The sequence below is a fragment of the Parambassis ranga genome, chromosome 4 (assembly GCF_900634625.1).
Source record: "Parambassis ranga chromosome 4, fParRan2.1, whole genome shotgun sequence".
Lineage (NCBI taxonomy): Eukaryota > Metazoa > Chordata > Actinopteri > Ambassidae > Parambassis > Parambassis ranga.
The window spans coordinates 14,895,245-14,917,229 of NC_041025.1; the positions used below are offsets into that span (position 1 = coordinate 14,895,245).

Here is a 21,985-nt window from a genome sequence, read left to right on the forward strand (position 1 = left end):
CCACCCTCAATCCCAATGGTTCTTCCAGTCGTTACTCTATCAGTCCTAATCCACTGCTCATCAGCTCCGTTTATCTTGGAGTTTATGCTAGAAAGTAAGTTGTGAGCTGTGAGGCTGTAAGATAAATAGAATGTGTGTGTAGGACATGGAAATACCTGCCACCACTTTTGGCACAGAGGAAGTTTGTGCTAATCCCCTGTTGGGTTTAACACACCTGAGGGGCTTGGGAGGGATTACTTTTTGGTCCGTCTGACTGGAATGAACCAACCTCAGAAAATTTGTTTCCCTTCTCCTTTGAATAAGTGAGAGGCCCTGGCTGCAAGTTCCTCTGTCACCATGAAAGAATTTACTGCTGAAGAAGAAAAAGGTGCCTTCAGGGGATGCCCCCCCCCTGCCTCTTTTCCACTCAGTTGTCAACTTAGGATCTTACTATGTGAAAAGGTATGCAGAACAAAGAAGGTGTGATCAGGCTGTGTTGAGACAGCCCTCTTCAGCTGTGGCTATAGGTAAATACCAGCCTCCTTTCTAACCAATCAGAGCCCTCTACAGGTTTAGTAAACACTTCACTGATGTCAACAGCACCTTCTTCTTCCTCAACATTCCTTGCTCTTCATGCTTCGTTGAGTTTACTGGACCAAGTTCCTGATCATAATGCTGACACACCTTCCTGTTGTGTTTCCAACTCATGACCAATTTACTTATTTACCCATTGGCAAAGTGCATGAATGGCATTAATGAACTACATGGTGTTGTTTGGGGAAACAGGCTGTTTAATCATCCAAGGTCAAGCACGGGGTCTGCCAAAGAAAAGGCAGAGGGAGTCTAGAAGATGGCTCCCATCCTGAAAGGCCGGAAACTCGGGCAGACAGCAAGTTGTACCCGTGAATGGAAGAACAGTGGAAACACCCAAAAGTTCCCAGGAAATCCAAATCGATGATATCTGAAGACAAGAAATGGATTAGCCATTTAGTAATATGGATTTGAACTTCTTTGCATCTGATTTGGCATCCCCTTACCTCAAGATGAAGCATGAGCTCAGTGGGGATATTGACTCATCTTTGCTGGCAAACTTTAAGTCCTTCCTCTTGCTGCTGTCAGTGGTACTTTCAGTGCGTCTATCACAACCCTCCGTCACCCCGTTCACCACCATTCCCATCCTGCCAGGCCAAGTTCCTCATCCGAATTTCATCCCTTTGTCGTCGCCACCACCGCCAGCGGGGTTATCATTACTCATACTTGGTCTTACTTCCTCTTTAACCCAAAACACAGAACCTATGTAAAGATTTAGAAAAGCTCACAATACTGTTGAAATATGAACACATCTACACATCTACGTCTCCACGGACACATTAGAGGCTCATTTGTGACAGTGATGAATCTTTCTGTTAAAGAGCATTGTGAGAGCTGTGTTACAGTGTTCCCCCACAACATGCTACAACCCACAGCTGGGAATTGTTCTAGTGTACACACACAAAAAAGTGTAAACACTTTCACGCTAAAGGTTACAGGGAGTTTGTGAGGACATTCCTGAGAAGGTCACAAATGTAAAAGGAGAATTCCAAATAAGCTTTATTAGCCTGACCTTTAACATTACAATGTTTTAGAAAATATTCAAAGCGTTGACTAGACTGCCTCTGTCAATATGTATTGCTTTGTGTTCCCTTTCTCTTTATAAATTCATTCACCAACAACCACCGACCACGGCCTGTGAGGAAAAAGGGGGAGTGTTTACGCCAGAAGTGCAGCGGTGGGGGTCGACTTCGATCTATCTATTCAAAGCTACTGAAGAAGAGGAAACAGGAGGTTTGGGAGACATTGAACCACTGTCTCTTCTTGGTTGGCGTCACTTTTTATCAGCAGTACACATGGCTGTCTACTGATAAACACATGTGAAACGGGTGCCAGAGATCCTGGTGACATGTTGGACTCTTCAGTATAGGACGTTACTTTTGGAATGGAATGGATAGGAATCCTTAACCTCAAGATGTAATAGGTTCTGCATTATGTAAAGCATCAAAATGGAGACACCAACATGGTTTTGATAGCATTTCATATCTGTAAGGCCTATTCCCTTCTCTTTATCCACACTGTTTTGAGAGAAAGCAGCAGCTTCCTGTCGCAACTGAATCGTTCCAGCACGGCTCCTGCTCGGGGTTACACAGCCACCTGGCTGTAAGTGCGTCAGCCTGTCATGCGTGGCCTGTTTCCTCACATTGTGCTGCTCCTCACTGGCAATATTAATTGCTGAATATGTCATCTCTCAGGGGGATGGCATGTGAGGTTAGAAAGACCTGCCCATTCAAAACTACTTATCCACATCACTGCTGTAGGCTTTATATGTGTCACATCCCATCCAGTGTTTACAAAAGGCCTAATATGCCATGGCAATGTAACGGTTAGTCAGCAAGCACAGTACCAGGATATTGAAACCTAATCACAGTGTGTCTTTACATGCACATTGGTGCCCTCATTTCTTTTACCTGGTTTTGGTCATATTCAGGATTTGGCACCAACATGTAACTTACAGGGATAATTAGCCACTGATGAAACGCACCTGAAGGACCAGCTATACTAATTAGCCCTACGTGCTTCCATAGGATTTCAGTAGGTAAGCTGCAGCAGGTGCTGCTGATTATCATGAGCAGAAAACAGATACTTAAAATATAATTGTAGATGAGAGCAGGAGGAAAAACTGAGTGAGAGATTTAAAAATGATTTTCATTATTATTCAGTGGTGCAGGATTCACGTGAGGCTGCCAGGGCGTTGAACACAATACTCTTTTGTCTGAGCAGTGCCAACATAGGCGTAATTTATGGTGTAATTTACGGTCGAAGACTTACTGGAACAATGAAGAAGCCAGAAAACACAAAGACCAGCAAACCCATGACATGTCACACGTTTATTTAAAAGCACTTTTAAAATGACATGAAGTCCATCATCACAACAAGTGTAGAACATAACATAAATACACATCACAACAGTGCAAATGCTAAATTTAAAACTTTTACACAAATTCAAGTTTTTTTTATGTCAGATGTTGTTAAAAATAATAACTCAATGCAAAACATGCATTAGCCAGGACCTGTGCAGTTCCTGAAATATCAATGTGAGCAGCTACATAAATCTGGTACAATCATTTATTTATGTGGACATCTTCCACCAAATCAATATCAATACAAGTCTTATTGATTTACAGAAACAAAATGAAAACTTTCTACATGAGCTTTTATGTCATTGTTTTACTGGCCTCTTAATATCTGTACTTACAAGTGGTAACTGATGAGTCAAAGTAAGAGATCTGTTATACAGCTCTCATTAAATGCATGAAGTCAGTAACTTTTGTCATATTTTTGTTTTGGGTAATATGGGTTAACAAGGTCATGATGGCTATGCTAGGGGAGAATGTCCCTTCTGCATGGTCAGGATGTTGTGTGTACCAAGAAACCAGAAGGAAGATGAAGAGAAAGGTGAATATCTCATAGCGTCACTACAGAGTTTGAATATTTGCATCTTTTGTGGTGGAGTAAAAAACGTTAGGGTCAAGTGAGGCAACAAGGTGCAGAGCTTTGCATGGCTGGGGGCTGCTATCATTGTCTGACTTTGTATTATATTACATAAGTCTGTGCTGAGGCAGAAGAGGGGGAAAAATGCAGAATTACAATCCTATGCTTTGTTCCAATCATTGCTGCTCCTCCCCTCGCAGCCGATCCTTGACCATCTATGTGGCACTGACCCTGATCACAACCTGGGGGTGGGGGATGATGTTACAGGAAGCCTGATGCTCATGGGGAGATAGTGCTGCCCCATGGTGACAGCTCCCTCTTCACCTCCTCTTTGACTGCTTGTCTGAAATGGGGAGAAAAGAGAGAAAGACGGAGGGGAAAAAGTTAGAGGACAGTGAGACTGACAGTTATCAATAAAATGAAAATACAAAGTTTTACCCCCAGACATCTAAAATAATAGCTTTTTACCTTCATAACCTTGTTAAATACTTTCTCCTCTCCCATTATACAATCTTGAACATGCAACAATTGATTTTAAAAGTTCACTTGCAGCAAACAGTGTATCCTATTTAAGTTTCTTAGCATTTGGTTACTTCAGGTTTCAAGTTTCCACCATAGCGTAAGGAAGGAAAGAGTTCTTCCCGATCTATCCTAAGAGGAGGGGGGAAAAACTGAGGAGTGAAGCAACAGTCCTAAGTGACACTGCTGCATTTCCTCCACTTTCTCTGGTTGCATGGCAACATAATGGGGATCTGTCATCACATGAAATCAGCATGCCCGACCTGACTTAGATAGGATAATGCAGTATTTTCCATCCACAAACACACACAACCACCTTTATCTCTCCTTGGCTGAAGGAGTGTCTCTTTAGGTGACAGTGGGTGCATATTATCAGAAGTGGGCCTGCAGGGGAATCTTGTGGTTGGTGCAGCAAATATTACACATTACAGCACTAGCACTAGCACACTAGCAGCTACATTGGAGACTATGGAATACAGCTAGCTTGGAACTAATAAGTTATATGGAAATAAAAAACAGGCCCAACGTGTGTCTGCTCATTGCCCTCAAGTTACAATTAAGTGACTTCTTGTAGGCTTCTTGAGTCAGTAGATGTCAGAGACTTGCCAGACCTCAAAAAGTACAACACACTCACGGGAGGATGTGGTGGCCTTGAGTGACCATTATGTTCTATTACAAGCTTTATGGTAAGGGCAGCCAGAGTAAGAGCCGGACGTAATCGCTCATCAAATGCAATAAAGATGCATGAGAGCATGGAGAGATGTTATCATGCAACTAAGAGCAGTCTAGATCTTCTCTGCAGTGACTCAAGTTCTGTGTGTAAAATATCATTTTGACAACACATAAATAAGGAACCACGAGTGGTGGGTTGGTGGACAGTATAGTGCCTCTATTCAACATAATGTGCTTTTCTAATAAAAAAAATCCTATAAATAAACTACTGAAGAGCACTGAGACCAGGCATATAATTCCCTCTATGAAATCAATTGTCGCACAGTTAACACTATTAGTGAAAAGAAGCACAGATTGGAATTATAGCAGTTGTGTTTGAATGTGAATGAATAAACAGGACAATGCTTGTTTTTGTTGCCCAACACCTGAGTTTCAGAAAGCAGTGGTGACTTCACTCATCTTATGCAACACTGCGGAACAAACTAATAATAACTGATTTTATTACAGGCTTCCAGTTAAAACAGCCGGAAACTCTATGTGTAACTCAAGAAGCATGTTCATTGAAAGCGGAGTCTCATTTGTCATCTTACAGTAATTCCACTACATCTGCTTTTGTATTCCGACAACAAATAGTGGACAGCAGACAGGAGACAGGTGAGACAGAGAGGGAAAATAGAAAGAAATACTTTTTTAAGTAAATGAATGTTGGACAATGGCTCAGATAACAACAGATATTTACAAGCAGTTGCTTATAACTGCTTACTGTTACTAAGCCAACTTAATATTCTGAGAGGCAATGAACCTCCAAATCATCGGTGGCTATCTTCCAAAGGGGCTGGCAAAGTAAACAAAGTAACCAGCGGGAGCCAAATTTCACCAGCACCAGTTGGTGGCTGGTGTTGCTTTCCCACTCTTAGCATATGCTTACTTCCACTTCTCCCTCCTCCCTCGGAGCTGGCAGAGGCAGGCCGGCTGCTCATCTGTGGCTCTGACTGTGAAAAGTGGGGTGCCAGTGCCGGGCCTCGGCCATGGTGAGCGCTGTTTTGGCTGGCAGCTGTGTCAGGTGTGCAAGGAATGGACTGGCTTGCAAATGCATGGATGTAGTCGTTACTGATGAGAGTGAAAAGAAAAGGAAGAAATAAATGATACATGTTTTGCTTTTTGTGGTAATTAACAGAAATTAGTCAATTCAGTCACAGTTTACACTGTGATCTATGATAGTTAAATAAATAAGCACAACAGTCAAACTAGGAATGCATCATCCACATAGCTGTTGCTTGGCTTACAGTCTTACATTTGTAGACCACATTACTCATTTGATACTGGTGACCTCCAGAGAGAGGCCATCTTTTCATCTGATGAGTTATTCAGCCGTCCTGAGATGCTACAATCACTGACAGATATCATTTCACAAAGATACTGTGTTACAGACAAAGAAATCATAGCTGTGCAAGAGCTTGAACCATACACTTGCCCTTGACATTCAATAGTATCCATTACAGTCAATAGCCTCCATTTCTGATGCCACCGTGCCAGACTATTGTATTGATACTTTCGACACCATATCAACATCATATGTATGGGATAATGGGCAGATAAAGGGTGATGAATTATAACACAGCTACTTACTGAATAAATCAGTACTTTTATATTAATTTACAATAACATTTTCTGGACTTCTTTGGTAGATGGTATTTGTCCTTTTCAGTAATCAGAAATGTGTCTATAGCAACAGTCTCTTCTTCACATACATCAATTTTAATTGCAGTGTGTGCTGTTATTGAACATAGAAGATAGACTTTACAACATACTTGTGCCTTTTTTATATTTACTAATAATGTGATGTCATTTTTAATGTTCATATCCAGCCAGTGGTGATGGAATTCTTTTTTAAAACCACAGGTCGATAATTTTGTGCATCAGTGTGGATTCCCCCATTTAGAAAGGTAAAATCTTTTACATTTTTAATATTAGTGCAGGTTAATACTACATAGCTGTATCTCTTTATGTCTATTAGTCCTTAATTTATCATATTTCAGCTCATAAAACAGTTTTACTGTTATAACACAAATTATAGTCATGTGTCTGTGCATCTGGGAAACCGGATCACAATGAATAAACCTCTCACAAAGATAGTCCGAACTCTGCTAATGTCCTTATCAGACAGAAGCCAGATGACCTACATCCTGTCAAGAAATCCTATGCCATATCAAATGGATGGATTGCATTCTGAGCAGTCATATTGGCTCCAAAATCTCTGATATTACGATTGTGTTTCTCACATGTGGAGGTGTTATACTTGCATTCAAATCCCTGTGGAGCAGAAATGGGAAAGTGACATATATAAATTGGCCTCGGCCCCACAAAGTCAACATCTACGGGAGCATCAGAAAGACAAGATTGAAGTCTATACCACTAAGTGATGTGTGAATGCTTTCTTCATGTGAATAATTATAAACAGAGGGCAAAATGTGCCCATTAGCTAAACAAAATACACATCTGCTCATTTGGTATGTGCCAAATTTCTGTGTTGCTATGACTCTATTCACCTCAATATGAATGCCCATTTCATCTCACTATAAAAGTCTTGTCCCCCAAACTGGGGTGAAGTGAGGCTGCTGAAGTCCGACACAGCCAGGTTGTATTGTAGAGGTGTTTTACGTTCCTGGGGGCTGGGGAGGAGGGAGGGGGGGATAACTGAAGCAGTTTCCTGGGACTCATTACTGTTGGCGGGATTCAGGAGTCAAGTTCCTCTGGGATTTAAAGGATAGGAGAAGCAGGGGAGGCTGGATTGAATGGGTCTCTTTGTGGGCACTGCTCGTTTAAACGCATGTCACAGTCTCACAGACCAGCTTGGCAGTGCTGAGTCACCCATCGGTGTCCAACAACACTCTGGCCAGCTCTCTCCACAGATACACTGACACACATCCCAGGGTTTTACAGAAACCTGTGTAGAGCCATGCAGTGTTTTTTTACTTACACTAGTCCTTCACAGCCTTAACTCTGGCCTGATGCAGTTGCTACCAAACAACTGACTAAAGCAAGCAGCAACTACCACCCAAAGCTGTTAGTTTCTCATTCCTTTGTTTTTAACTGATCCAAATAATAGCATCAGTTTGACTGCGATTACAAACAATTACTGACCTTTTTTCACCATTTTTTTTAACCAACCTGTTCTAATTGCATCTACCAGAGTATTTTACCTGTTTTAAATGTCTACACCTTATGGATGTTGGCTGGTTTGTCCAGATTGATTCCAGTGTTTGTGATAAAGTTACAGCCAGTGTGTAGCAGAAGATGAATCAAAGACATATGGTGCTGCAGACGACAGGCGCAGATAGATTTCACGGTCGCCTTCAACCATCTTCTTTTTTGAGCAGTGAAGCGAAAGTTTGCATTTACAGCAGGCTTCTTTCAGGAAGGCCTGTATACAATATATAGCCACTGTACTGTTTCTTATCATCAGGAAATACAAGCAGCTGAGGCCAGCCTGGGGTCAAGATAGGCCTTCTCCCTCCTCAAATCTTTTGAAGCATTAAAGCAGTTGATTGTCATTCCATTTTCTTTTTTTATGTATTGTATATTTAAGGTATGAACTGAAATGCACTAGGCACATGACAAACATTAGACATGGAGGGCTTCCCATACCACTGCCCAAGCCTTCAAAGGAGAGGACTAGCTGACTTGGGAAGACTGCCATATAGATGGGGCAGTTTGAATGGGCATAAAAATATGAAAGAAATATGGTCTGTACTCTTCCCTTCACTTGCATGTATCTACTTTCATTATCTTACCAGATTAATTAACTCTTCCTGACACACAAAGCCGCAGGGCTGTGAGTGCGTGTGTGTGCGTTTACCATTTGTGTTTTTGTTTACCTGGCAGAGTGTCCACTGTGGTCCTCCTGGGAACGTCCTTTCTTGGCTCTACCTTCGTACGGCCCTTCCAACTCTGACTCCTGGGACAACCGCCCAAACTCTGAGTCTGAATGAGTGTGAGAAATTAGAGTTGATAACACTAATTTTCAAAATATACCAAAAAAAATGACCAAAAAGCTAGCTTTGAAACAAATCATATCTTGATCATATCAAAAACAAAACAAGAACAATGTTTAAGTACTGTTAACACTAACAAACACTTGAGCACTGACATTATTTTAAGGGAAATCCAAATTAGGTCATTAAACATTTGCTGCTCATTTTGCTGAGTCTTTATCCCTTAAGATTTTTGAGGAAGTTGCTGGAGCTTCCTTGTCTGGAAGTGCCTTGTGTCCTTTGTGGACACTGGGCATCGCTTCAAATAGATCAAAATAAACAGCAACAGGTGGAAGGGAAATTAAAAAAGCTGTTCCACAAAAAGCTGCTGCTTTCAGCACAGTGTGTATTAAGTATGAGTAATCTGACTGCAAACATCTGATCAACAGGGTCAAAGATGCATCATTTTACTCTCTTGAAATTCTACTGTTATTTATTTATTTAAAGTAAATAACCCACCAATACTATGACGTAGGGAGTCGGCAGTGCTGGGGCAACTGCCAGACATTGTAGGAGGACGAGAGTTGTATCGGGAAGGTGGCAGGCTTCCTTCCTGTCGGCTCAGAGTGTATTCCATGTCCCTGCTGCTCTCAGCCCCCTGACTGTTGGCCCGATAATCACTACACGTTACAAACAAAAACAATACACATCAGATTTTGTTAGAGCTTCCTTTGACTTTACTCAGTGACATGTTAACGGCCGACTAACACTCTCTAACAAACTATATAAACTTGTTATATAAATAAAGGTTAGTATTACCATTGTTTGTAGTGAGCCAATGACTGCAATATCAATTACATGCCATTCCATGACACCTCACACTTCCCACTGTATATTCATTACCCATAATAATCCTCCTCCTTTTATTCTTGCTGTCTAGTTTACACTTTGTTTTGACAATGGTCTACTTTCAGTAGTAGGTGATTCCTGTCTACTCCTGCTGACTCATTCTTTTACAATGATAAATGGCAACATGTAGTATTAACTGATCCTTGCTTTGACCCACTGGACTAGTTTTCAGGCTGCAGAGCATGATTATTAATGTGGCTGTCAATAAGAGGGCAGAACACTCTTTGACAAAATGACCTATAGGTCAGAATATTGTGCTGTTGTAAACTGATCTGTATTCAGAGAAGAAACCAAGAAGTACCGCATTTTTTCTCTCTCTCTGGTGGTTCACCAGCTCTTATCTTATTTTGAAAAGTAAAAAACATTAAATATTAATTACCTTCAAGAATAGCCTAGAAATATAAAGATACAATAAACAACAATAAAAAGCAAAGTGCAATATTATCAATAATGTGTCAGCGCCTACAGGGATATGGTAACAGTTTTATGAATGGAATACCCTTTAATGTAAAGATCTACTGTGAAAACAGCAGAAATCTGTGCCGTATCTTATTTGACCTTCAGTAAAGCATAGAATAGCTGCAAACAGCTACAGCAGGCAGACATCCATTTTCTAACTCTGAACGCAGTCCTGACAAAAGGCCATGCTGGGAACTCGAGCTGTGCATAAAGAGTATACAATATGTTTTTACTCTGTGGTGAGTAGACTCTCTCCAGACAGCTCCCTCTGCTGCGGTTGGATAACTTCCTCTTTATCAATGTCTGCCTCTATTAAATCTTCCTGTTAGAAGACAAATAAGATAAAACAGTTAAAATGATATCATTAGTGTTTAAGAAATCTGTACCATAATGGTCACAAAAAAAGCCTTGGAGTGCAGTGTCAGTGACCTTTAAATCAAACAAAAATTGTGCAAAACTGGGTTACACAGCAATACAGTGCCTACTTGCCTAAAAAACATGATGGAAAACTATGCTATACACATACACACTACCATATACCTTATCTTGATCCCATTTTCACACATGCAGAATACACAGGTGACACCCAATATCTGTGTCATGCTGCGATAACATGTTAGACAGCAGGTCTGGTTGTGCTTCCTGTCCGCCTCACTTTTATCATTATTTTTATTTGTGTTTGTTAATCTTACAGTTTGGTGGAATTATTGCAGAGATTTACATGATAAAAACATCAACACTTAAATGTCTAATGGGCCTTACATCATTATCATCCTCTTCCTCTTCATCATCAGACTCTGGCTCATCCTCATCTTCACCTGGTTGGAGAACACATAAGGATTTTTAACGTTTGTACATTTTCCCTACATGCCCATAATTCATCATGGAATGTACAATGAAATCAATATATAAATATTAACGCATGAGAATAATAAACAATGTCAATTAAATGTTTAGATTTTTACAGAATACATTTTTAATTCACCTCTTTGCTATAGCAACGGAGAATTTGTTCTACACTCTGCGCACATGAAGGGAAACACAGTTACACTAGTGTACAGCAGACTCCAGCTGAGCATACTCTCCATCCACTTTAAATTTTATTGCATAAGAAATAATTATATTTTCCTGTTACAAACTCATCCCACATGCTGACCAGTGTCTGTGAGTAGAGTTTCAGTGTCTTCTAACTGAACCCTGAATGCTGTCTGTGTGCTGACATAAAGGAAGATGAATAGAGAACAAAACACAAACTGCGTCTGTTTCCTCCAAGCAGGTGAAGAGATTTCTGCTATCTCACCATCTCTTTGGCTTCCTGCCGCACACAGGAATACACAGGATGCTGTACAGGGCTCCATTCACATATGGTCGAATCTGAGGAAAACAAAGTGACACACACACACCTTGTATAAACATGCAGCAATTAGGAAACATAGATACAAAAAACTATGGATACTAATGGATCAAAAAAAGCATAGAAGCTGTTGACACCTTTTAATAAGAATGAATAAAGTCAGTACTGTTTATGTTTTAAAGACATTCTTATAGCCATAGCCAATTTCTGTGACTGCCAAACATTCAGAAAGGCTTGACTAAACTTAGCCTTTTGCAAGCCTAGATGTGTCTTCTTGGGTTAAAGTAGCACTAATATTTGAGTACAACAGACTAGGGGGTGGGGAAACTGTAATCACGTATCAGAATTGTTGCTCTTTTTTTGGTGGTGTCTCTTTGGAATTAGACAAAAACTACACATTTCAACCTGTCTATATGTAGGTGCTGACAGATGTGTGTGTTACCTCATGGTTCTCATGTCCAAGGAGGTCAGTCAGAACCTTTAGCACATGCTTGCCGTTTTCTGCACACTTCCTTTTTCCTGTACAAAGACAGCCATCCACACAAACACATGCATACACACACAGAGAGCCACGCAGAACGCTGTTTTTGAGTTCCCAGCTGTCTTGTTTTTGTTTTTATCTTTCACAGTGTAATGATTCCCTTCAGGCCATTTTTTTTAATTTACTTTGCCTTTTATCTTTCTGTGTGTATCATAATATAACCACTGATAAATCAAATGTGTCATGGTAAATGATTGTGGCAGTCTCTAAAAAACAAACCTCAGGCAATATAGACAAAAATGTAGGAGGTCCTGACTTAGAAAGACACTGAGTATATGTGCAAAAGGGAATAGGTGAACTGGAAAAACTAACATTTAATGTTGTATGTAATAGACTGCCATTACTCTGAATCCGCTTTAACTGTAAACAGAATATCCTAAAATGACTTCTATAGTTAATATTACTGTGACTTAGCTCTGAATATGCACATGCTCCACTCACCTTTTGTTCGCAGACACAGGGTAAGCAGAGCTCTGGAGTACAGGTGTAGTCATCAAGGTCTGAGTCCTGCAACTCATCCACCAGCCAGCCAATCAGCTCATCTGCTATCATGGCTGTCTGCTGGCATCTCCTAATGCGACATGATGAAATATAAAAAATTATAAGCACATTGATTCGTTGAAAATGAAGTTAAAACCAATTTGTAGTGTTTGCACATTTGTTATACACTATAATGAAGTCTGTTTGTCCTTGACTGTAATATGCCATGCCAAAACATGTGTAGCATGTAGCATATATAACTGAAACTTAACAAATAATACAGGGATGATTGGTTGTTCAATACATAACTTGTATGTAAAGTGTTTTATAAAACTGCTATTTAGTTTAACCTTTACCTTAAGCAAAGTGATGTTTGCTGCCTCCGCATTAGGTTTAGTGCAATAATAACCTGGTAATTTAAAAAGTTATCTGAGGCTGAGTTTCTGCAGAGCTACTACCCAGTTTTCTCTAGTCAAGAAGTCCTTTTCCTCCTTCTTGAGCACTTCTGTCAGGAGCTTCAGAATGGGAATTTGGGAGAGGTAAACACGCCCTGTAAGGATTATCACAAAAACCACCACTTGAGAACAAAAAGATTCCTCTTTATAAAACAATCTCACCACATATTGTATCATTACAACATTGTCTAAAGAATTCCCTCTATAGTTACTGGCATGCTGCTGTTAAGAGTACCATTAGCAGTTTTTAATCCTGAACTGAAAAGCCATTAAGGTCTTCTCTATCAATCCATGTTTCCATCTTATATCTCATCTTACGAGGGCATAATAATGCTAAGCCAAATCTAATGGCAGCTGAGAACTTACCCTCTGCAAGCGAAGCAAAGGCATTGATCAGGCGAGCCATGTATTGGCGGACAGTCTCGTTTGTTGATCTCATTAAATGAAGCACGGTTTTCTGAGGAAAACATCAAATGTAGGGCAGTGTAAAAAGACATGTCATTCTGGCATTCTGACCTGACCACAGTGAGCAATACATTTGCTTTTTTCCAACAAACAATTGGAATTCACTGGATAAGATAATGTGTGCATTTAAATTATACTGGTATCATTTAGAGGTGACTTGAAAGACTGTTGCGATTACACAGACAAAAGAAACCAGTTGTGGAAGAAGAATCATTTTTTCTTTTGTTAAAAAAGAAAAAACCTTGAGCCATCACAACAAATAAAGTATGTAATAAAACCTGTTCAGAGGGGGAAGTTTTGAATACAATTTGAGTTTCCCACTCTGCAAATCCTTGTTAATATTATAACTTCCTTTTTTGAAATATTATTATTATATATTTTGAAATAAATAAGAAAAGCAGTAAATGTGAGTGTGTTTATTGTAAAGCTGAAACCCTTCCTTCTTCCTTCCTTCAATGGTAATGGATCTGAAATATTACAGAATTAAATTAGGTGTGATTCACTTTGTATGTAAATACGTAAGTCTATGGTGAGAAACAAAACTGTGTGTTCATCATCTTAGTCCAGCTTGAAATTAGAGCCTGGATTAATTTAGCAGAGCGTCCTTAGGACAAGTTACTTTAAACTTCTGCTTCAGTGATTCTGAATATAGTGGTAGGTAAAAACAAAATCATCACCATCCGTTTACACTGTATATATATATATATATATATATATATATATATATATATATATATATATATATATAAAAACATATCCTCCACCTGTTCAGTACTGTAGCGCTCCAGCAAATCGTTGCTGATGTAGGCCTGAAGCACCGTGTCTCTCTGTTCACCTAGCAGTGAGTGAGTCTCTGAAAACGGACACAAAGCAGACCTGACTGTAAGAACCCAAAAGCTTAAACATGCTTGCACCTTTACTTCAGACTCACACTATACAAAGAACACAATGTTCTCACCCAGCGCAGTGCCTGAAGCAGTAGAGACCTGAGTCTGTCTGGGCCTACAAGCAGGTCTTTCTTTAGCTTGTCATAATCTAATGAGGGCAGCACTGGTACATCCTTAGGTCTCCTGGAGATTAGTGAAAATGTCAGCCATGTTTTATCATAATGTAAAGAAAAAAAATCTTCAAATTTAAGACTTACTCCGGTGCAATGGAAGCTCGTAGCAAGGAGGAGGCCTGCAACAGACAGCACACATTAAGAGAAGAAGACAATTAGAAGCAGACTATACTGTTTCACTTTACTACATTTATAACATTTTTTAATTAAAGCATCTCATTAACCCATGCAACTGTTCAATTAAATCACATTCTTTGTGTCTGGACCCCATACTAAGCAGGCGAATGCTGTCCATTTAAGGTTAACTGCTGTCCAAATAAGTCATTGGCAGTCTTTAAACATGCACATCATGCTTGTACATGCTTTACACTGGGACATGAGCTGTTACATAACATCAGACATGCAGTAAATGGAAGGCAAATACTGTCTATAACCAAAAAGTTAGTATCTCAGCATTTGTTACACCTCAGTGCACCCCTACTACAGGCCCGTATGTGGTTGAGAGTGAACAAAGCGGAGGCTTCTGGAAAGGGAAATACGTCATTGGGTAGTGTTATGTGTGTGTGTAGAGGAAGTTAGAAACTAATCATTGCTTTTGTTTTTTCTACTGAAACTGGATTTGGAGTACTGAAATCCAATCTGAAGCATGGGAGGTTGGACCTATAGTGGCAGCAGCCTTAGGTCAGGGAAATGATCCGAGACGTTTGAGGTATCAGATGTTCTGGCCACATTTTTGCTTTGCTGCGCTGTAGGTAATACAGGAGAAGGGAGGGGAAAACCATGATACCGGGATTATATTTTTTCTTTCTAAACATTTTGAGAATGGTGAAAGAAGAGAGTAGCATGTTTCCCTGTGACATTTGACACTGGACCCCAGAAGGCCCAATTAAGAGTGACATTCAACTCTGGATTAGCATCAGCTAATAGACATTGTTGTCTAGTAAGAGGAAAGTCCTAAACATGTACTAAAGGCGCAAATAAACTAAACTAAAGGTTTGGAATCCTCATTGATTCTCTGATTTCAGCCGGACATGTACAGAAAGTAAGGGCTTGACCCGAATTAACCCACAACACACAGTTTACATAAGAGATGTCTTGACTCTTTAGCGTGTCTTCTGACAATTTATCCTTTTACGACCGTGGGGACAACTGAAGACCATCTATTGTTGATGTTATTGTCTAACCAGGCAGCTCTACTCCCTTTCTCATCAATGTTTTCCCGTCGGAGCCAAATTATGAAGGTATAATCAGATAATAATGGTCAATTATAGTCTTATATAGTGCAAAGTTGTTTGCCTGTAGAAGAACAAAATATTTTATCTGAGTTACCAGAAATGTTGACCACCATCATTTTTTGGCAATCATCCCAAAATGACTATTAATTCACCTTCAAATGCAGACAGATTATGTTTAACATGCGTGCACACAATAATATTAAGTGTTCCTGGTGCCTCTTTTCAAATGATGTAATTTAAGCCACCCTGTTTGAGAACCTGATCGTGAGAGAAACGCTTTTACATCAAAGCACCTTGTGTTGGCTATTCTTGTCATAAATGAAGCTAAATGTCTCTTTAACATGGAACAGTAGTTCTAGTAGGATCCAGAAAACAATGGCGTGTCCTATAGATTGAATACAATGTCAAGCAAAACAAATGTGTACATCTTGGGAGGTGGGGCAGACATAAAGACAAAGAGGATGAGGAAGACTAGGAGACACGGCGGAGCGCAAGCAGGAAGGGAAGTAGGGACCTAAACGCTGACGAGAAGTGGAAGAGGAAGATGAAAACATAGCCATCATCATAGGGACTCATAGAGTAATATCCCTTTGTGGACAAAAGCATCACAGACACAACAACACAAACACACAGAAAAAACAAATCAGTTCACAACAGAAAAGAAACAAGATTTCGCAAAGCCAAAATTCAACACCACGATGAAGGCCACTGACAGCAAGCGGGGTCATCAAGCTGTAGACAGCTCAGAAGCAAGGAAGTAAAATCTTTACCTTTGGCCACAAGGATGATTTCATTTCTAACAATTGCAGTTAGCATTTCAAAGAGGATTGGTGTGGTAGTTTACTGTGTTTATCTTCAAAGTTGTGTCCTGGGAATGTAACTTTCTAACAAGCCTTCCATGTATGTGTGTATTAATATGACCCCTCAATTATATGGAGGTTTCCACCTGTCCCTCACAAAGGGACACAGCAGATGAAACTGTCTCCATCTTTCCATGTCCTTCTCTGTCACTGTGATCTGTGACACAAGAGCCACTCTGAGTGCAGTTGTCCCTGACAGTCCTGCTCCTATCGGCACCCCACCACTTGACATTATTCTTGCTTTTACTGAGACTACCTTGAGGCCTGGAGGCTCTGCACTGTTATTTTTTTTTTCAGTGAGGTGTGCAGAAGAGTGAGAAAGATAGATCTGTGCACTCCTACTCACAGTGCCGGGTCTGGTGAAGTCAGTGCTCTGCCCAACGCTCTGCCTCATCTGGCTGCTGAACAGGCGAACACACACACTCTGCAGGTACTCAGGGGAGATCTGCAAGAAAACACAGCATGCCCCTTGAGCTTTAAGCTACTGTGTGTGTGGAAAGAGCAGGATTACCATATGTGTGTCACTGTTTAATAGCTGTGTCAAGAAATAGCATAGTGTCTGTGAAGATTCTCAGTCAATAAGGATGTGTTTTACTAAGAGGCAACTGGAAACAAAACTGTGTATTAATTTTAAACAGGCAGTTCCATACACAGCAGTGAACTTTGCCCATTTAAAATCCTTAAACTGGAAAATGTATGCAACATATCTGTATGAATGTGTGGTTGGCTCACCATGTTTCCTCTGAAGGTCGCCTCCAACGAGTCCACAAGCTCAGCAGTGATTTCAATCAGGTTGCGGTAGTCGGCCCGCATCTTGTTCAACTTTCGCACAGCTGGTGATACGGCGGTCCGATTCAACCAACTGGAGCTGCAACTGCTGCATAGCCTCTGCACAATCACACAGACATGATAACATTTCAGATATCACTGACAATGTATTAGAAATGCATTGTTTTCAAATTAAAACAAATGATGATTGTTTTTAATGAAGGTCTAATACACTTCAAATGGCATACTTTGACAGTAACATTTACCTTTGGTACTCCTTCCACCCTCCTTCTGCAATGCACTTGTTAAAAGAAACAACATTCGTACATACTCATATAGAAGAGCAAACAGGGTTCTTAAGTGTCACACAAAGGTTGTTTCAGTCAGTTTTCAGTCATGTTTTATTTTTGTATGTGTCAGCACCTTCATATTAAAGAGCAACATTTGTGTACGTAAGATGGATATGGTCAGCTCTTGAGATGATACTTGCTGTGGGGTTCAATTTCATGAATGTGCAAAAAGGAAAGTGAATCCACTGACTTTTCTGTATACGCACAAATTTTGCCCTTCTACTCAAGAGCATGAGTCAGTCATGCAAAAACCAAACACAGCTATTGATTTATGCAAATCTGATATTTGCTGTCAGAGAAACAGTATGTGCTCTATATTCACCTTTCCTTTTCACCTACTGAAATGCTGTTTATTTGAGATGTAAATGTTTTAGCTATACCAAAGAAACAAACCCCTACTTTCCCTATGCCCTGCATATTCTGTAAATTAACCCCATCTCTGTCTCCTTTTGATGGTTGTTTATGTGGTTTTGTGCTGTAAGTAGCAGAGCTGAAATGAAGTTGATGCTGTGAGCTGAGAGCTGTTCGAAGTTTCATGGCGAAATCATGAATCTTGCCAGACTTCGCCAGATCAGCAAAGGCCTTTAGGTCACATCCACTAAATATCAAGTCTAGTCGGGCGAAATCCCTAGGAGGAGTTCGTCTGCATACCAATGGTGTAAATCACCAAAATCCATCCAAGATGGCGGACTTCCTGTTGGGTTGAGGTCATGGACTTTTTGGTGCGTCTCGGTATTATAAACATGTGATTTTCGTGGACCTACTACAAACTAAGCCAAATGCAAGGGGGGTGTTGAAAATGTCAAGTCATTTTGCCCCGCCCATTTGCAACGACCACTAATATCAAATTTTTCGCCACCCCTGATGAGTGTTCAAAATTTGGTGCCATTTGGGGCATGGCAAAGGGACGAAAACTGCAGTTAAACAGGCAGGCAAATAATAAGAATAAAAACACTACAATTACGTATTTTCTCATACAGTAAACTTTAACGACAGTAATATTTGCAGTCGGCTAAATTAGCCGACAAGCTAGCTGATCGGTTTTACATTACAGACTTCCTTACCTTGTTTGCACATGGTTGAGTTGCTGAATATAGACCTTTAAATCTTTCAAGGCGTCCGTTCGTGGCATAAATTTGTGCAATCTATTTTTAACGGGTTTTATGGTCACTAATATGGTGGCTTATCAACTACCAACCGTATGGGTGAGAAATGCAGGCCGGAAAGTAGAATAAAATGTTGTAATGTTGACAATTGTGTACTCCACGTTGCACACACTTAGTGAAAACATGACATTTATTTGTTCTTTTAGAGAACAGCAAGATACTATTGTAATATTCTTTTAAAGTATTTAGTATTTTAAGTATTTATATGGCGCAGTCTATCGTGAACGTGCTTTGTTTATACGTCGTAAAGCATACGCAGATATCGTAAATATTTATGCTTAGAGACAATTGAAAGTTAGTTTACTCTTTTTTGCACTTTTTTTTAGATTAATAGCTTTTACATATCCTTATATTCATATTTGTAATTTTACCCAAAAAGTACGTGTTAAATTCATAACGTGTTGCGTGCGTATTTTCAACTGGAAGTACTTTTGATGTGAAAGGTTGCGCACATTTTTCCTGCGTGGTACAGTCAGATTCGGATAATAATGAAGTTTCACTCGAATAAGATATTCAACGCACTCATTAATCACTCGCTGCATTTGAGAGAAACTGGCTGACCGCGATACCACTGTGTTCACAATATAGTATAAGACTTATGTCCTATTTGAAGTAAGTTTGAGGAATCTTGTGGGTAGTGATGGGTTTTCGAGGCTTTGTTGAAGCTTCAACACCTGATTCAAGAAAAAGGTTAATTACTCGAGGCTTCAATGACACAGTGCTCGAGTAGGACATCTAGTGGTGAATAAAATGAATTGCAGTGTGTGTTATTGGTTCTTGGATTGTTTGGGATTTTAATCGCCATGCACAGTCTCGTTCGACTGCAATACATGGTTGAATAATTTCAGGCTCAGCGGATCATTGACACAATTATGAAGCTAACTGTTGGTGAAATTCACTTCAAGTTTTGTTTTGTTTTTCGTTACCAGTTCAGACTGAGACAGAGATGGCTGGGATTCAGTTCGAGGATATCTTTGATGTAAAAGACATCGATCCAGAAGACAAGAACATACATAAAGACAACGCAAACTTGATTGTAACATTCAACTATATAATTATAATATATCATCCAATATTTATTATTCAGTGGCCTAATGCTTATATTGTAATAGTTTCTGGTCTTTGCTATTTGTGGCGAATCCATTGATGTAGCCTAAACTATCTACTTTTTGTTTGTTGATTTCTGTGGTTTGACTTATGATTAATTTAAATAATGGCTCATTCATATTTGGGTTTATGTACAGTGGTCATTCAGTTTGAAAGTCAAGTAATGCACACTCTGGTATGAAATTTCAGTGTCTCGTCTACACTGTGAAAGTGAGTCTTTCAAGATGGACCTCATTTAGGATGTTAACATCCTGATCTATCCTGTTGATCTTGGTAAGAGAAAAACAAATCTTGTATATGTTTAGTTTAAGCTAAAATATTGTCATTTAATAGTTCATTTTTGTGTGCTAACATAGCAAGCATTATCAAGCTACAGTTTGACACAGTTTAGCTGTGATGTGTACTGCAGGCAGTGATCAGAGCATTGTCAAAACGTATCTGCTCCTGGACTAATGTGTTATAATACTCTGTGTCAATTTATTAAGGTGATAAGTTCAGACTGGTTATTGCCAGCACATTGTATGAAGATGGAACGCCAGATGATGGAGAGTACAATCCTCAGGATGATCGGCCATCTAGGTAATACAGTTTAGTTCAAGCATAATGTGAGTACTTTGCTGATTGGGCTTAGTGTTCTTACATCTCTTTGGTGATATTTTCAGAGCAGACCAGTTTGATTATGTGATGTATGGGAAAGTTTACAAGATTGAGGGTGATGAGACTTCAACTGAAGCTGCCACACATCTGTAAGTGAATTGAACATGAATAGAAAGTCATGTGTGTCTGATGGTGAAATTCACATAAAGATTTTCATTTTAAACAGTCCAGTAGACATGATCATGATCTATCTATGATCTAAAATCAGTTCACCCGACTACCTGCTTAGTTTCTTCCACTGCCAGCGGCAACTGACCTGGAGCACATGGAGGCTGTAGAAAACATTCTTTTATATTCTTGGTTATTCAAAATGGCTCCTCCATGGTGAAGGCTTAAGACTGATACGTAACAACTGCTGCAACCTCTGCCTGCTGGTAGACTAAATAAACATTTCTTTTATACAAAAATGATTCTTAAAATTTTTAAGTTATGTTGGATCACACTTTATTCTGCTTATTCTTTAATGACCAATGAGATTTCCTTAAATTATCTCTAATACCTCTACATTATATTTCTAGGGTTCAGAGTAAGTGCTTTATTTTTTTGCTACCTTAACTCGGTGTTTACATTCCCACCTTTTGTTTTTGACAGTCGGGCTTACATTCACAGCCTCAGGGCAACAGCATGACATATTTTAGATAATGTAAATATTTTAACCCCACCTCTTTACCATGCATGCCACTGGGGAACAGTTGTGTATTAACTCGGATGTCCGCTGCCTCAGCAGAGCCAAAAACATTATCAAGGACACTTCCCACCCTGGCTCTGATCTGTTTACCCTGTTACCCTCTGGGAGGCACTACAGGTGCATCAAGACCAAAACAAACGGATTCAAAAACAGCTTCTTTCCAAAAGCTGTAACCACCCTGAACTCCCACATACACTGATTTTAATGTACAATACTACATACCCAGATGGACAATATACAACATGTGCAGTATATTTAAATTTTTTTTCCATACTTCAATACTATATCCATACTTGAATACTGTATATAGACCATATTTATATTATCAGGACTGTGCACTGACTTCTTTGTTTATATTGTAAATATTTTTCTTAATGTCTTTTTAATATCTTTCATACATCTCTTTTTATACATTGCTTTTTTGCACTGAAATGGGTTGACAGCTTTAATCTCATTGTACTTGTGTATAGTGACAATAAAAGGCATTCTATAGCAAGTTAAAATGTGGCCACTCAGGAGACAGAAAATTGAATTAAAGGCAGGGAGGAAGGTTTTGTACTCAAAAACAGGCTTCTCAGTGTTGCTAGTGATAATGAATGTCACAGGATGGGAAAGGGCACTGCCTGTGACTCACACACTGCTGATATGTGCATGAAAAGCCTTCCCTGCCACATGGAGTGATGCAGGACCAAAAGACTAGCTGTGCAGTGTTAGCGATATATGCATGGGAAATATTGGGGTTAAATGTGTGTGTATGTACCA

The 21,985-nt window shown here is 39.7% G+C and overlaps 2 pseudogenes; one reads left to right on the forward strand and one right to left on the reverse strand.

Annotated features, from left to right (window-relative positions):
- Positions 1 to 1,174: 1,174 nt before the first annotated feature.
- LOC114434612 (lisH domain-containing protein ARMC9-like) lies at positions 1,175 to 17,576 on the reverse strand (annotated as a pseudogene).
- Positions 17,577 to 19,717: 2,141 nt separating this feature from the next.
- On the forward strand, positions 19,718 to 20,813 carry LOC114434613 (DNA-directed RNA polymerases I, II, and III subunit RPABC3-like; annotated as a pseudogene).
- The last annotated feature ends 1,172 nt before the right edge of the window (positions 20,814 to 21,985 follow it).